The sequence below is a fragment of the Odontesthes bonariensis genome, chromosome 5 (genome assembly GCF_027942865.1).
Source record: "Odontesthes bonariensis isolate fOdoBon6 chromosome 5, fOdoBon6.hap1, whole genome shotgun sequence".
Taxonomy (NCBI): Eukaryota; Metazoa; Chordata; class Actinopteri; order Atheriniformes; family Atherinopsidae; genus Odontesthes; species Odontesthes bonariensis.
In genome coordinates this window covers 21,998,716-22,011,822 of record NC_134510.1, presented here as the reverse complement: position 1 = coordinate 22,011,822, position 13,107 = coordinate 21,998,716, and the positions used below count along the sequence as shown (strand labels likewise).

Genomic DNA, 13,107 nt, shown 5'->3' with positions numbered 1-13,107 from the left:
AAATGAAAGCTGCCATTTTAGCCCTTTGTAGCCGAAAAAGCTCAGTTGGGAGAGCGTCAGACTGAAGATCAGAAGGTCCCTCGTTCAATCCTGGGTTTCGGCAAAGACTACTATGAATTGTGGATGTTTGTCAAGAGGGAACAACAGCCCATGTTAGGAAATTGAACCGGTAAAAAGGCATAAACTCCAAAAAATCTGCATTAACGATAACACAGGAGGCTTCTTCCTCAGCTACAACAGTCAATTATTGCGATTTTGTGGCCTTTATCTGGCTCCACAGCTTTGTCGTCTACGCTCCACGGAGCGAGTTCCTGGTTTTACTTTCCAAATGAAAACGGCCATTTTTACCCTTTGTAGCCAAAATAGCTCAGTTGGTAGAGCGTCAGACTTAAGATTTGAAGGTTGCTGGTTCAATCCCAGCTTTCAGCAAAGACTACTATGAATTGTGGATGTTTGTCAAGAGGGAAACACAGCCCATGTTAGGAAAGTGAACTGGTCAAAAGGAATCATCTAAAAAAAACTAGATTAATGAAAACACAGGAGGCTTCTTCCTCAGCTACAACAGTCAATTATTACGATTTTGTGGCCTTTATCTGGCTCCACAGCTTTGTTGTCTACGCTCCACGGAGCGAGTTCCTGGTTTCACTTTCCAAATGAAAACGGCCATTTTAACCCTTTGTAGCCAAAATAGCTCAGTTGGGAGAGCGTCAGACTGAAGATCTGAAGGTCCCTGGTTCAATCCCAGCTTTCAGAAAAGGCTACTATGAATTGTGGATGTTTGTCAAGAGGGAAACAAAGCCCATGTTAGGAAAGTGAATTGGTCAAAAGGAATCATCTCAAAAAACCTAGATTAATGAAAACAAAGGAGGCTTCTTCCTCAGCTACAACAGTCAATTATTGCGATTTTGTGGCCTTTATCTGGCTCCCCAGCTTTGTCGTCTACACTCCACGGAGCGAGTTCCTGGTTTTACTTTCCAAATGAAAGCTGCCATTTTAGCCTTTTGTAGCCCAAATAGCTCAGTTGGGAGAGCGTCAGACTGAAGATCTGAAGGTCCCTCGTTCAATCCCGGGTTTCGGCAAAGACTGTATTGTGGATGTTTGTCTAGAGGGGAACACAAACCATGTTAGTAAATTGAACTGGCAAAAAGGAATCATATCGAAAAACCTAGATTAATGAAAACACAGGAGGCTTCTTCCTCAGCTACAACAGTCAATTATTGCGATTTTGTGGCCTTTATCTGGCTCCACAGCTTTGTCGTCTACGCTCCACGGAGCGAGCTCCTGGTTTTACATTCCAAATGAAAACGGCCATTTTAACCCTTTGTAGCCAAAATAGCTCAGTTGGTAGAGCGTCAGACTTAAGATTTGAAGGTTGCTGGTTCAATCCCAGCTTTCAGCAAAGACTACTATGAATTGTGGATGTTTGTCAAGAGGGGAACACAGCCCATGTTAGGAAAGTGAACTGGTCAAAAGGAATCATCTCAAAAAACCTAGATTAATGAAAACACAGGAGGCTTCTTCCTCAGCTACAGCAGTCAATTTTTGCGATTTTGTGGCCTTTATCTGGCTCCACAGGTTTGTCGTCTACGCTCCACGGAGCGAGCTCCTGGTTTTACATTCCAAATGAAAACGGCCATTTTAACCCTTTGTAGCCAAAATAGCTCAGTTGGGAGAGCGTCAGACTGAAGATCTGAAGGTCCCTTGTCAATCCCGTGTTTCGGCAAAGACTACTATGAATTGTGGATGTTTGTCAAGAGGGAAACACAGCCAATGTTAGGAAAGTGAACTAGTCAAAAGGAATCATCTCAAAAAACCTAGATTAATGAAAACACAGGAGGCTTCTTCCTCAGCTACAACAGTCAATTATTGCATTTTTTTTGTGGCCTTTATCTGGCTCCCCAGCTTTGTCGTCTACACTCCACGGAGCGAGTTCCTGGTTTTACTTTCCAAATGAAAGCTGCCATTTTAGCCCTTTGTAGCCCAAATAGCTCAGTTGGGAGAGCATCAGACTGAAGATCTGAAGGTCCCTCGTTCAATCCAAGGTTTCAGCAAAGACTACTATGAATTGTGGATGTTTGTCAAGAGGGAAACACAGCCCATGTTAGGAAAGTGAACTGGTCAAAAGGAATCATCTCAAAAAAACTAGATTAATGAAAACACAGGAGGCTTCTTCCTCAGCTACAACAGTCAATTATTACGATTTTGTGGCCTTTATCTGGCTCCACAGCTTTGTTGTGTACGCTCCACGGAGCGAGTTCCTGGTTTCACTTTCCAAATGAAAACGGCCATTTTAGCCCTTTGTAGCCGAAAAAGCTCAGTTGGGAGAGCATCAGACTGAAGATCTGAAGGTCCCTGGTTCAATCCCGTGTTTCGGCAAAGACTACTATGAATTGTGGATGTTTGTCAAGAGGGAACAACAGCCCATGTTAGGAAAGTGAACCGGTAAAAAGGCATAAACTCCAAAAAATCTGCATTAACGAAAACACAGGAGGCTTCTTCCTCAGCTACAACAGTCAATTATTGCATTTTTTTTGTGGCCTTTATCTGGCTCCCCAGCTTTGTCGTCTACACTCCACGGAGCGAGTTCCTGGTTTTACTTTCCAAATGAAAACTGCCATTTTAGCCCTTTGTAGCCCAAATAGCTCAGTTGGGAGAGCGTCAGACTGAAGATCAGAAGGTCCCTGGTTCAATCCCAGGTTTCAGCAAAGACTACTATGAATTGTGGATGTTTGTCAAGAGGGAAACACAGTCCATGTTAGTAAAGTGAACTGGTCAAAAGGAATCATCTCAAAAAACCAAGATTAATGAAAACACAGGAGGCTTCTTCCTCAGCTACAACAGTCAGTTATTGCGATTTTGTGGCCTTTATCTGGATCCACAGCTTTGTCGTCTACGCTCCACGGAGCGAGTTCCTGGTTTTAGTTTCAAAATGAAAGCTGCCATTTTAGCCCTTTGTAGCCGAAAAAGCTCAGTTGGGAGAGCGTCAGACTGAAGATCAGAAGGTCCCTCGTTCAATCCTGGGTTTCGGCAAAGACTATGAATTGTGGATGTTTGTCAAGAGGGAAACAAAGCCCATGTTAGGACAGTGAACTGGTCAAAAGGAATCATCTCAAATAAACTAGATTAATGAAAACACAGGAGGCTTCTTCCTCAGCTACAACAGTCAATTATTGCATTTTTTTGTGGCCTTTATCTGGCTCTACAGCTTTGTCGTCTACACTCCACGGAGCGAGTTCCTGGTTTCACTTTCCAAATGAAAACGGCCATTTTAACCCTTTGTAGCCAAAATAGCTCAGTTGGGAGAGCGTCAGACTGAAGATCTGAAGGTCTCTGGTTCAATCCCAGCTTTTAGAAAAGACTACTATGAATTGTGGATGTTTGTCAAGAGGGAAACAAAGCCCATGTTAGTAAAGTGAATTGGTCAAAAGGAATCATCTCAAAAAACCTAGATTAATGAAAACAAAGGAGGCTTCTTCCTCAGCTACAACAGTCAATTATTGCGATTTTGTGGCCTTTATCTGGCTCCCCAGCTTTGTCGTCTACACTCCACGGAGCGAGTTCCTGGTTTTACTTTCCAAATGAAAGCTGCCATTTTAGCCCTTTGTAGCCGAAAAAGCTCAGTTGGGAGAGCGTCAGACTGAAGATCAGAAGGTCCCTCGTTCAATCCCGGGTTTCGGCAAAGACTATGTATTGTGGATGTTTTTCTAGAGGGGAACACAAACCATGTTAGGAAATTGAACTGGCAAAAAGGAATCATATCGAAAAACCTAGATTAATGAAAACACAGGAGGCTTCTTCCTCAGCTACAACAGTCAATTATTGCGATTTTGTGGCCTTTATCTGGCTCCACAGCTTTGTCGTCTACGCTCCACGGAGCGAGTTCCTGGTTTTACTTTCCAAATGAAAACGGCCATTTTAGCCCTTTGTAGCCGAAAAAGCTCAGTTGGGAGAGCATCAGACTGAAGATCTGAAGGTCCCTGGTTTAATCCCGTGTTTCGGCAAAGACTACTATGAATTGTGGATGTTTGTCAAGAGGGAAACACAGTCCATGTTAGTAAAGTGAACTGGTCAAAAGGAATCATCTCAAAAAACCAAGATTAATGAAAACACAGGAGGCTTCTTCCTCAGCTACAACAGTCAATTATTGCGATTTTGTGGCCTTTATCTGGCTCCACAGCTTTGTCGTCTACGCTCCACGGAGCGAGTTCCTGGTTTTAGTTTCAAAATGAAAGCTGCCATTTTAGCCCTTTGTAGCTGAAAAAGCTCAGTTGGGAGAGCGTCAGACTGAAGATCAGAAGGTCCCTCGTTCAATCCTGGGTTTCGGCAAAGACTACTATGAATTGTGGATGTTTGTCAAGAGGGAACAACAGCCCATGTTAGGGAAGTGAATTGTTCAAAAGGAATCATCTCAAAAAACCAAGATTGATGAAAACACAGGAGGCTTCTTCCTCAGCTACAACAGTCAATTATTGCGATTTTGTGGCCTTTATCTGGCTCCCCAGCTTTGTTGTCTACACTCCACGGAGCGAGTTCCTGGTTTTACTTTCCAAATGAAAGCTGCCATTTTAGCCTTTTGTAGCCCAAATAGCTCAGTTGGGAGAGCGTCAGGCTGAAGATCTGAAGGTCCCTGGTTCAATCCCGTGTTTCGGCAAAGACTACTATGAATTGTGGATGTTTGTCAAGAGGGAACAACAGCCCATGTTAGGAAATTGAACCGGTAAAAAGGCATAAACTCCAAAAAATCTGCATTAACGATAACACAGGAGGCTTCTTCCTCAGCTACAACAGTCAATTATTGCGATTTTGTGGCCTTTATCTGGCTCCACAGCTTTGTCGTCTACGCTCCACGGAGCGAGCTCCTGGTTTTACTTTCCAAATGAAAACGGCCATTTTAACCCTTTGTAGCCAAAATAGCTCAGTTGGTAGAGCGTCAGACTTAAGATTTGAAGGTTGCTGGTTCAATCCCAGCTTTCAGCAAAGACTACTATGAATTTTGGATGTTTGTCAAGAGGGAAACACAGCCCATGTTAGGAAAGTGAACTGGTCAAAAGGAATCATCTCAAAAAAACTAGATTAATGAAAACACAGGAGGCTTCTTCCTCAGCTACAACAGTCAATTATTACGATTTTGTGGCCTTTATCTGGCTCCACAGCTTTGTTGTCTACGCTCCACGGAGCGAGTTCCTGGTTTCACTTTCCAAATGAAAACGGCCATTTTAACCCTTTGTAGCCAAAATAGCTCAGTTGGGAGAGCGTCAGACTGAAGATCTGAAGGTCCCTGGTTCAATCCCAGCTTTCAGAAAAGACTACTATGAATTTTGGATGTTTGTCAAGAGGGAAACACAGCCCATGTTAGGAAAGTGAATTGGTCAAAAGGAATCATCTCAATAAACCTAGATTAATGAAAACAAAGGAGGCTTCTTCCTCAGCTACAACAGTCAATTATTGCGATTTTGTGGCCTTTATCTGGCTCCCCAGCTTTGTCGTCTACACTCCACGGAGCGAGTTCCTGGTTTTACTTTCCAAATGAAAGCTGCCATTTTAGCCTTTTGTAGCCCAAATAGCTCAGTTGGGAGAGCGTCAGACTGAAGATCTGAAGGTCCCTCGTTCAATCCCGTGTTTCGGCAAAGACTATGTATTGTGGATGTTTGTCTAGAGGGGAACACAAACCATGTTAGTAAATTGAACTGGCAAAAAGGAATCATATCAAAAAACCTAGATTAATGAAAACACAGGAGGCTTCTTCCTCAGCTACAACAGTCAATTATTGCGATTTTGTGGCCTTTATCTGGCTCCACAGCTTTGTCGTCTACGCTCCATGGAGCGAGCTCCTGGTTTTACATTCCAAATGAAAACGGCCATTTTAACCCTTTGTAGCCAAAATAGCTCAGTTGGTAGAGCGTCAGACTTAAGATTTGAAGGTTGCTGGTTCAATCCCAGCTTTCAGCAAAGACTACTATGAATTGTGGATGTTTGTCAAGAGGGGAACACAGCCCATGTTAGGAAAGTGAACTGGTCAAAAGGAATCATCTCAAAAAACCTAGATTAATGAAAACACAGGAGGCTTCTTCCTCAGCTACAACAGTCAATTATTGCGATTTTGTGGCCTTTATCTGGCTCCACAGGTTTGTCGTCTACGCTCCACGGAGCGAGCTCCTGGTTTTACATTCCAAATGAAAACGGCCATTTTAACCCTTTGTAGCCAAAATAGCTCAGTTGGGAGAGCGTCAGACTGAAGATCTGAAGGTCCCTTGTCAATCCCGTGTTTCGGCAAAGACTACTATGAATTGTGGATGTTTGTCAAGAGGGAAACACAGCCAATGTTAGGAAAGTGAACTAGTCAAAAGGAATCATCTCAAAAAACCTAGATTAATGAAAACACAGGAGGCTTCTTCCTCAGCTACAACAGTCAATTATTGCGATTTTGTGGCCTTTATCTGGCTCCACAGGTTTGTCGTCTACGCTCCACGGAGCGAGTTCCTGGTTTTACTTTCCAAATGAAAACGGCCATTTTAACCCTTTGTAGCCAAAATAGCTCAGTTGGGAGAGCGTCAGACTGAAGATCTGAAGGTCCCTTGTCAATCCCGTGTTTCGGCAAAGACTGCTATGAATTGTGGATGTTTGTCAAGAGGGAAACAAAGCCCATGTTAGGACAGTGAACTGGTCAAAAGGAATCATCAAAAATAAACTAGATTAATGAAAACACAGGAGGCTTCTTCCTCAGCTACAACAGTCAATTATTGCATTTTTTTGTGGCCTTTATCTGGCTCTACAGCTTTGTCGTCTACACTCCACGGAGCGAGTTCCTGGTTTCACTTTCCAAATGAAAGCTGCCATTTTAACCCTTTGTAGCCAAAATAGCTCAGTTGGGAGAGCGTCAGACTGAAGATCTGAAGGTCTCTGGTTCAATCCCAGCTTTTAGAAAAGACTACTATGAATTGTGGATGTTTTTCTAGAGGGGAACACAAACCATGTTAGGAAATTGAACTGGCAAAAAGGAATCATATCGAAAAACCTAGATTAATGAAAACACAGGAGGCTTCTTCCTCAGCTACAACAGTCAATTATTGCGATTTTGTGGCCTTTATCTGGCTCCACAGCTTTGTCGTCTACGCTCCACGGAGCGAGTTCCTGGTTTTACTTTCCAAATGAAAACGGCCATTTTAGCCCTTTGTAGCCGAAAAAGCTCAGTTGGGAGAGCATCAGACTGAAGATCTGAAGGTCCCTGGTTCAATTCCGTGTTTCGGCAAAGACTACTATGAATTGTGGATGTTTGTCAAGAGGGAAACACAGTCCATGTTAGTAAAGTGAACTGGTCAAAAGGAATCATCTCAAAAAACCAAGATTAATGAAAACACAGGAGGCTTCTTCCTCAGCTACAACAGTCAATTATTGCGATTTTGTGGCCTTTATCTGGCTCCACAGCTTTGTCGTCTACGCTCCACGGAGCGAGTTCCTGGTTTTAGTTTCAAAATGAAAGCTGCCATTTTAGCCCTTTGTAGCCGAAAAAGCTCAGTTGGGAGAGCGTCAGACTGAAGATCCGAAGGTCCCTCGTTCAATCCTGGGTTTCGGCAAAGACTACTATGAATTGTGGATGTTTGTCAAGAGGGAACAACAGCCCATGTTAGGGAAGTGAATTGTTCAAAAGGAATCATCTCAAAAAACCAAGATTGATGAAAACACAGGAGGCTTCTTCCTAATCTACAACAGTCAATTATTGCGATTTTGTGGCCTTTATCTGGCTCCACAGCTTTGTCGTCTACGCTCCACGGAGCGAGTTCCTGGTTTTAGTTTCAAAATGAAAGCTGCCATTTTAGCCCTTTGTAGCCGAAAAAGCTCAGTTGGGAGAGCGTCAGACTGAAGATCAGAAGGTCCCTCGTTCAATCCTGGGTTTCGGCAAAGACTACTATGAATTGTGGATGTTTGTCAAGAGGGAACAACAGCCCATGTTAGGGAAGTGAATTGTTCAAAAGGAATCATCTCAAAAAACCAAGATTGATGAAAACACAGGAGGCTTCTTCCTCAGCTACAACAGTCAGTTATTGCATTTTTTTTGTGGCCTTTATCTGGCTCCCCAGCTTTGTCGTCTACACTCCACGGAGCGAGTTCCTGGTTTCACTTTCCAAATGAAAGCTGCCATTTTAACCCTTTGTAGCCAAAATAGCTCAGTTGGGGGAGCGTCAGACTGAAGATCTGAAGGTCTCTGGTTCAATCCCAGCTTTTAGAAAAGACTACTATGAATTGTGGATGTTTTTCTAGAGGGGAACACAAACCATGTTAGGAAATTGAACTGGCAAAAAGGAATCATATCGAAAAACCTAGATTAATGAAAACACAGGAGGCTTCTTCCTCAGCTACAACAGTCAATTATTGCGATTTTGTGGCCTTTATCTGGCTCCACAGCTTTGTCGTCTACGCTCCACGGAGCGAGTTCCTGGTTTTACTTTCCAAATGAAAACGGCCATTTTAGCCCTTTGTAGCCGAAAAAGCTCAGTTGGGAGAGCATCAGACTGAAGATCTGAAGGTCCCTGGTTCAATTCCGTGTTTCGGCAAAGACTACTATGAATTGTGGATGTTTGTCAAGAGGGAAACAAAGTCCATGTTAGTAAAGTGAACTGGTCAAAAGGAATCATCTCAAAAAACCAAGATTAATGAAAACACAGGAGGCTTCTTCCTAATCTACAACAGTCAATTATTGCGATTTTGTGGCCTTTATCTGGCTCCACAGCTTTGTCGTCTACGCTCCACGGAGCGAGTTCCTGGTTTTAGTTTCAAAATGAAAGCTGCCATTTTAGCCCTTTGTAGCCGAAAAAGCTCAGTTGGGAGAGCGTCAGACTGAAGATCAGAAGGTCCCTCGTTCAATCCTGGGTTTCGGCAAAGACTACTATGAATTGTGGATGTTTGTCAAGAGGGAACAACAGCCCATGTTAGGGAAGTGAATTGTTCAAAAGGAATCATCTCAAAAAACCAAGATTGATGAAAACACAGGAGGCTTCTTCCTCAGCTACAACAGTCAGTTATTGCATTTTTTTTGTGGCCTTTATCTGGCTCCCCAGCTTTGTCGTCTACACTCCACGGAGCGAGTTCCTGGTTTTACTTTCCAAATGAAAACTGCCATTTTAGTCCTTTGTAGCCCAAATAGCTCAGTTGGGAGAGCGTCAGACTGAAGATCAGAAGGTCCCTCGTTCAATCCTGGGTTTCGGCAAAGACTATGAATTGTGGATGTTTGTCAAGAGGGAAACAAAGCCCATGTTAGAACAGTGAACTGGTCAAAAGGAATCATCTCAAATAAACTAGATTAATGAAAACACAGGAGGCTTCTTCCTCAGCTACAACAGTCAATTATTGCATTTTTTTGTGGCCTTTTTCTGGCTCTACAGCTTTGTCGTCTACACTCCACGGAGCGAGTTCCTGGTTTCACTTTCCAAATGAAAACGGCCATTTTAGCCCTTTGTAGCCCAAATAGCTCAGTTGGGAGAGCGTCAGACTGAAGATCAGAAGGTCCCTGGTTCAATCCCAGGTTTCAGCAAAGACTACTATGAATTGTGGATGTTTGTCAAGAGGGAAACACAGTCCATGTTAGTAAAGTGAACTGGTCAAAAGGAATCATCTCAAAAAACCAAGATTAATGAAAACACAGGAGGCTTCTTCCTCAGCTACAACCGTCAATTATTGCGATTTTCTGGCCTTTATCTGGCTCCCCAGCTTTGTCGTCTACGCTCCACGGAGCGAGTTCCTGGTTTTAGTTTCAAAATGAAAGCTGCCATTTTAGCCCTTTGTAGCCGAAAAAGCTCAGTTGGGAGAGCGTCAGACTGAAGATCAGAAGGTCCCTCGTTCAATCCTGGGTTTCGGCAAAGACTACTATGAATTGTGGATGTTTGTCAAGAGGGAACAACAGCCCATGTTAGGGAAGTGAATTGTTCAAAAGGAATCATCTCAAAAAACCAAGATTGATGAAAACACAGGAGGCTTCTTCCTCAGCTACAACAGTCAATTATTGCGATTTTGTGGCCTTTATCTGGCTCCCCAGCTTTGTCGTCTACACTCCACGGAGCGAGTTCCTGGTTTTACTTTCCAAATGAAAGCTGCCATTTTAGCCTTTTGTAGCCCAAGTAGCTCAGTTGGGAGAGCGTCAGGCTGAAGATCTGAAGGTCCCTGGTTCAATCCTGTGTTTCGGCAAAGACTACTATGAATTGTGGATGTTTGTCAAGAGGGAACAACAGCCCATGTTAGGGAAGTGAATTGTTCAAAAGGAATCATCTCAAAAAACCAAGATTGATGAAAACACAGGAGGCTTCTTCCTCAGCTACAACAGTCAATTATTGCGATTTTGTGGCCTTTATCTGGCTCCCCAGCTTTGTCGTCTACACTCCACGGAGCGAGTTCCTGGTTTTACTTTCCAAATGAAAACTGCCATTTTAGCCCTTTGTAGCCCAAATAGCTCAGTTGGGAGAGCGTCAGACTGAAGATCAGAAGGTCCCTCGTTCAATCCTGGGTTTCGGCAAAGACTATGAATTGTGGATGTTTGTCAAGAGGGAAACAAAGCCCATGTTAGGACAGTGAACTGGTCAAAAGGAATCATCTCAAATAAACTAGATTAATGAAAACACAGGAGGCTTCTTCCTCAGCTACAACAGTCAATTATTGCATTTTTTTGTGGCCTTTTTCTGGCTCTACAGCTTTGTCGTCTACACTCCACTGAGCGAGTTCCTGGTTTCACTTTCCAAATGAAAACGGCCATTTTAGCCCTTTGTAGCCCAAATAGCTCAGTTGGGAGAGCGTCAGACTGAAGATCAGAAGGTCCCTGGTTCAATCCCAGGTTTCAGCAAAGACTACTATGAATTGTGGATGTTTGTCAAGAGGGAAACACAGTCCATGTTAGTAAAGTGAACTGGTCAAAAGGAATCATCTCAAAAAACCAAGATTAATGAAAACACAGGAGGCTTCTTCCTCAGCTACAACAGTCAATTATTGCGATTTTCTGGCCTTTATCTGGCTCCACAGGTTTGTCGTCTACGCTCCACGGAGCGAGTTCCTGGTTTTAGTTTCAAAATGAAAGCTGCCATTTTAGTCCTTTGTAGCCCAAATAGCTCAGTTGGGAGAGCGTCAGACTGAAGATCAGAAGGTCCCTCGTTCAATCCAAGGTTTCAGCAAAGACTACTATGATTTGTGGATGTTTGTCAAGAGGGAACAACAGCCCATGTTAGGAAAGTGAACCGGTAAAAAGGCATAAACTCCAAAAAATCTGCATTAACGAAAACACAGGAGGCTTCTTCCTCAGCTACAACAGTCAATTATTGCATTTTTTTTGTGGCCTTTATCTGGCTCCCCAGCTTTGTCGTCTACACTCCATGGAGCGAGTTCCTGGTTTTACTTTCCAAATGAAAACGGCCATTTTAGCCCTTTTTAGCCCAAATAGCTCAGTTGGGAGAGCGTCAGACTGAAGATCAGAAGGTCCCTGGTTCAATCCCAGGTTTCAGCAAAGACTACTATGAATTGTGGATGTTTGTCAAGAGGGAAACACAGTCCATGTTAGTAAAGTGAACTGGTCAAAAGGAATCATCTCAAAAAACCAAGATTAATGAAAACACAGGAGGCTTCTTCCTCAGCTACAACAGTCAATTATTGCGATTTTCTGGCCTTTATCTGGCTCCCCAGCTTTGTCGTCTACGCTCCACGGAGCGAGTTCCTGGTTTTAGTTTCAAAATGAAAGCTGCCATTTTAGCCCTTTGTAGCCGAAAAAGCTCAGTTGGGAGAGCGTCAGACTGAAGATCAGAAGGTCCCTCGTTCAATCCTGGGTTTCGGCAAAGACTACTATGAATTGTGGATGTTTGTCAAGAGGGAACAACAGCCCATGTTAGGGAAGTGAATTGTTCAAAAGGAATCATCTCAAAAAACCAAGATTGATGAAAACACAGGAGGCTTCTTCCTCAGCTACAACAGTCAATTATTGCGATTTTGTGGCCTTTATCTGGCTCCCCAGCTTTGTCGTCTACACTCCACGGAGCGAGTTCCTGGTTTTACTTTCCAAATGAAAACTGCCATTTTAGCCCTTTGTAGCCCAAATAGCTCAGTTGGGAGAGCGTCAGACTGAAGATCAGAAGGTCCCTCGTTCAATCCTGGGTTTCGGCAAAGACTATGAATTGTGGATGTTTGTCAAGAGGGAAACAAAGCCCATGTTAGGACAGTGAACTGGTCAAAAGGAATCATCTCAAATAAACTAGATTAATGAAAACACAGGAGGCTTCTTCCTCAGCTACAACAGTCAATTATTGCATTTTTTTGTGGCCTTTTTCTGGCTCTACAGCTTTGTCGTCTACACTCCACTGAGCGAGTTCCTGGTTTCACTTTCCAAATGAAAACGGCCATTTTAGCCCTTTGTAGCCCAAATAGCTCAGTTGGGAGAGCGTCAGACTGAAGATCAGAAGGTCCCTGGTTCAATCCCAGCTTTCAGCAAAGACTACTATGAATTGTGGATGTTTGTCAAGAGGGAAACACAGTCCATGTTAGTAAAGTGAACTGGTCAAAAGGAATCATCTCAAAAAACCAAGATTAATGAAAACACAGGAGGCTTCTTCCTCAGCTACAACAGTCAATTATTGCGATTTTCTGGCCTTTATCTGGCTCCACAGGTTTGTCGTCTACGCTCCACGGAGCGAGTTCCTGGTTTTAGTTTCAAAATGAAAGCTGCCATTTTAGCCCTTTGTAGCCGAAAAAGCTCAGTTGGGAGAGCGTCAGACTGAAGATCAGAAGGTCCCTCGTTCAATCCTGGGTTTCGGCAAAGACTACTATGAATTGTGGATGTTTGTCTAGAGGGAAACACAAACCATGTTAGGAAATTGAACCGGTAAAAAGGCATAAACTCCAAAAAATCTGCATTAACGATAACACAGGAGGCTTCTTCCTCAGCTACAACAGTCAATTATTAAGATTTTGTGGCCTTTATCTGGCTCCACAGGTTTGTCGTCTACGCTCCACGGAGCGAGTTCCTGGTTTTACTTTCCAAATGAAAACGGCCATTTTAACCCTTTGTAGCCAAAATAGCTCAGTTGGTAGAGCGTCAGACTTAAGATTTGAAGGTTGCTGGTTCAATCCCAGCTTTCAGCA

The 13,107-nt window shown here is 43.3% G+C and overlaps 5 non-coding genes across 5 annotated transcripts; all 5 read left to right on the top strand.

Annotated features, from left to right (window-relative positions):
- Positions 1–356: 356 nt before the first annotated feature.
- On the top strand, positions 357–429 carry trnal-uaa (transfer RNA leucine (anticodon UAA)). Its single transcript has one exon. It is a non-coding gene; the product is annotated as a tRNA-Leu (tRNA).
- Positions 430–1,326: 897 nt separating this feature from the next.
- trnal-uaa (transfer RNA leucine (anticodon UAA)) lies at positions 1,327–1,399 on the top strand. Its single transcript has one exon. It is a non-coding gene; the product is annotated as a tRNA-Leu (tRNA).
- A 3,505-nt stretch (positions 1,400–4,904) lies between these two features.
- trnal-uaa (transfer RNA leucine (anticodon UAA)) lies at positions 4,905–4,977 on the top strand. Its single transcript has one exon. It is a non-coding gene; the product is annotated as a tRNA-Leu (tRNA).
- Positions 4,978–5,876: 899 nt separating this feature from the next.
- On the top strand, positions 5,877–5,949 carry trnal-uaa (transfer RNA leucine (anticodon UAA)). The gene has a single exon. It is a non-coding gene; the product is annotated as a tRNA-Leu (tRNA).
- Positions 5,950–13,034: 7,085 nt separating this feature from the next.
- Positions 13,035–13,107, top strand: trnal-uaa (transfer RNA leucine (anticodon UAA)). The gene has a single exon. It is a non-coding gene; the product is annotated as a tRNA-Leu (tRNA).